Source organism: Lolium rigidum, chromosome 4, assembly GCF_022539505.1.
Source record: "Lolium rigidum isolate FL_2022 chromosome 4, APGP_CSIRO_Lrig_0.1, whole genome shotgun sequence".
In the NCBI taxonomy this organism is placed as follows: Eukaryota; Viridiplantae; Streptophyta; class Magnoliopsida; order Poales; family Poaceae; genus Lolium; species Lolium rigidum.
In genome coordinates, this window is record NC_061511.1 from 30,466,646 (window position 1) to 30,469,698 (window position 3,053).

Below are 3,053 nucleotides of genomic sequence, written 5' to 3' on the forward strand. Positions count from 1 at the left end.
CGTTTGACTGAAAAAGAAGCCGTCGAGTTGGTGGTGGTGGGTCTCGCATCACCGATCAAGGATATGGCTTCCCAAGCAGACTACCCATCACTGGCGCATATGGTTCAGAAACTGTCATTATATGAACAGCGCCACCCAGAGCTGTACCAGGACAAATTCAAGCGTGCAGTAGTCCTGGTTGAGACAGAGGAAGATGAAGGGTCTGCGGGAGATCAAGAAGTAGGAGTGGCTGAATGGACTCGGGGGGCAACCCCCGTGTCCTGCAAATGGGTTAAGCCACAAGGTCCGCCCAGAGGGTTTGATTTTGACGTAACTAAAGCTGAGCAAATTTTCGACCTCTTACTTAAGGAGAAGCGACTGAAGTTACCCGAAGGCCTCAAAATCCCCACGGTACAGAGCTGAACGGAAAGCCATACTGCAAATGGCATAACACGTTCTCCCATACCACCAACGACTGCAGGGTGTGGCGTCAGCAGATCCAAATGGCGATAGAATAAGGACGTCTAATTTTCAACCAATACGCCATGAAAGTCGACACACACCCCTTCCCCGCCGTTAACACGGTGGAGTACGCTTACCCCGAAGGGTGCCAGCCAGGTTTCTCGTTGAGCATTAATATGGTCGAGCCTGGGCACCACTCTGGTAAGGACAAAGGCGAGGGCAGCCGCTCTCGTAGCAAGGACAAAGAGGAAGCCGCTCCACGCGATCGGCTCCGGCACGATGGCAAACGCTACATCACAGAGGGAGAAGTAAAGAATGTGCGATATCAACGACCTCTCTCTGACCATCTCCTCAACAAATATGTAAGTCAGTACGACCAGCGCCGGCGGTACAACAGCGACGATGAAAGGGATCATCTAGCTAGCAGTGACGCCAGGAGATATCGTCGGCATGATCGCAATGAGGAGAGATACGAGCGCCGTGCCAAGGAAAGGTCAAGAGAACAAGACGACGTGGACAAGCACTGGGACTGTCCTTTCTTCAAACACTGCTGGGATTCAGGAATGAGCCGATTGCCTACAATCGGCAACTGCCCAGAATGTAGACAAAAGAAGAAGGATGCAACAGACGTGTCAGTGTTCAAACGTCTAGGGCCTCTCCCATCTAGGAACAAGCAAACTGAGTCCTCTCGGGAAGAAGACCTCGAGGAGTTAGAAGATGACTACGAAGAAGAAGAGGACAGGTACCACCGGCCAAGGTGGTGCCCTGATGGACTCAGCCGTTCCCAAAAGCGTAGGGTTCAGCGACTGCGTGGCTTGGAGGAAGCCGAAAGGTTGTACCTGCACACGCTAAGGAAGGCGCGGCCTGATCTGGCCGCGAAAATTCAACGAACCCTGGACGAAGAGGGTCGACCACAAAAGATGGAGTGGCGCCCCAAACAAAGGAAAGCCGATGATGAGACATCGGCTGGCACCAGTGAGATGTAAACCTCTTTTGAGCAATGCAATCAAGATGGGGGCCGATTCCAGCAATCGGCCCATATTATCCTTGCCATACGTTTTGCCTGTGTTCAGCGTCGATCTAACAGGTGACGGAAAGCTAGGGTATGGGTTTACATCGGCTTGTGAGCTCGAGGAAATTGGCATTGGTCATGTTTGCAGAGCCGATGTTCAGGTATAGTACTTTGGATAAACTGCAGAGCCGATATCTGCAGTAACCTGACAGATTCGGCTCGGGGGGCACATAATCAGATAGACAGATGCTATGAACATGTGCGATACATGGGCAATAAAACATGGGCAATAAAATATTAGGGACCGATAGGAAAATCGGCCAGTAAAAAAAATGTATATACAAGTACAGCCGATGCAAAGACATCGACTTCAGAAGGTAAAGAGCCTAAAACATGGGCAATAAAATATTAGGGGCCGATAGGAAAATCGGCCAGTAAAAAAAAATGTATATACAAGTACAGCCGATGCAAAGACATCGACTTCAGAAGGTAAAGAGCCGATGCACAGTCATCGACTCTAGAGGTACAAGTTCAGCAAAACATTTGACAGTTTTATACAGAAAGGCTCTACTGAAGAAACGCGCTGAGGGCGTGAAGGGCGTCAGCACGGATACGATCCACCTCGGCGATCTCAGCCTCGTCGTCCTCGTCTTTGCCCGTCACCAGCTGACTGCTCAGGGTACGAATTTCAGCCAGATCGGTCTTCAGATCGGCTGTGAGGCCCTTTGCTTCCTCTTGAGAGCGGGCAATAAGGGCTTCCTTGTCTTGGATAAGCTGCTTGGTCACCCTGACCCTCTCTTCAAGGTTCTCCAGTTCCTTACGCAGGGTCTCGAGTTCGGCACTATTGGCAGAAGTGTCAGTTTTGGCGTCTAAAGCAGCCTTCTTCTCGTTGAGCCGTTGACACTTGTCTGCAATATCGGCTCTCAATGGAAGCTGGGTGTGGCGAAGATTAATCCTTTGACGAGCCGACTGCACCCTTGACTTGAAGACCGACAGAGTCACAGCTGGCCAAAGCTTCACCTGCAGTGTCACAGGGAGATGGGGCTGGATATCTTCGAGGATGCCCTTGACTTCCTCGGGATTTTCAACCAGGGTCTCAATTGAGGAAGAGAGCAAATCCTTGAGACGCTGGAGTGGACCATGGACCATGCTAGGACTGGGCTCTTCACTCGCCTTGGAAGTAGCTGGTTCGAGGGATTCAGGATCGAACGTCAGCAAGCTTGAGAGATCACAACCCTGACAAGACGAACAAAAGTGGTATTAGTATACAACGAAGAAAGTGATAGAGCCAAGGAAGTGGAGTGTACCTCTCCCAAGGTAGGAGGAGCAGCCGATGTTGTGATAATCGGCTTTTCCGTGGACTTGGCTAGGTTAGCCACTTGGTCAGCCACGATCGTCGAGGTGGCTAGGTCTAGCGTGGCGGACGGCATCAGTACCTCCTCGACGTCTCCGCTAGAGGTATCATTGATCTGCAAAAGGAAGTAATTAGCCGATCCAAGTGGCAATGGGTTAGCATGAAATATAAACCAGGGAGATGATTACATTTGAGACCTCCTGGCTTGATGGAGAAGCTCGTGGGTCTTTGCGAGCCCTTTTGACG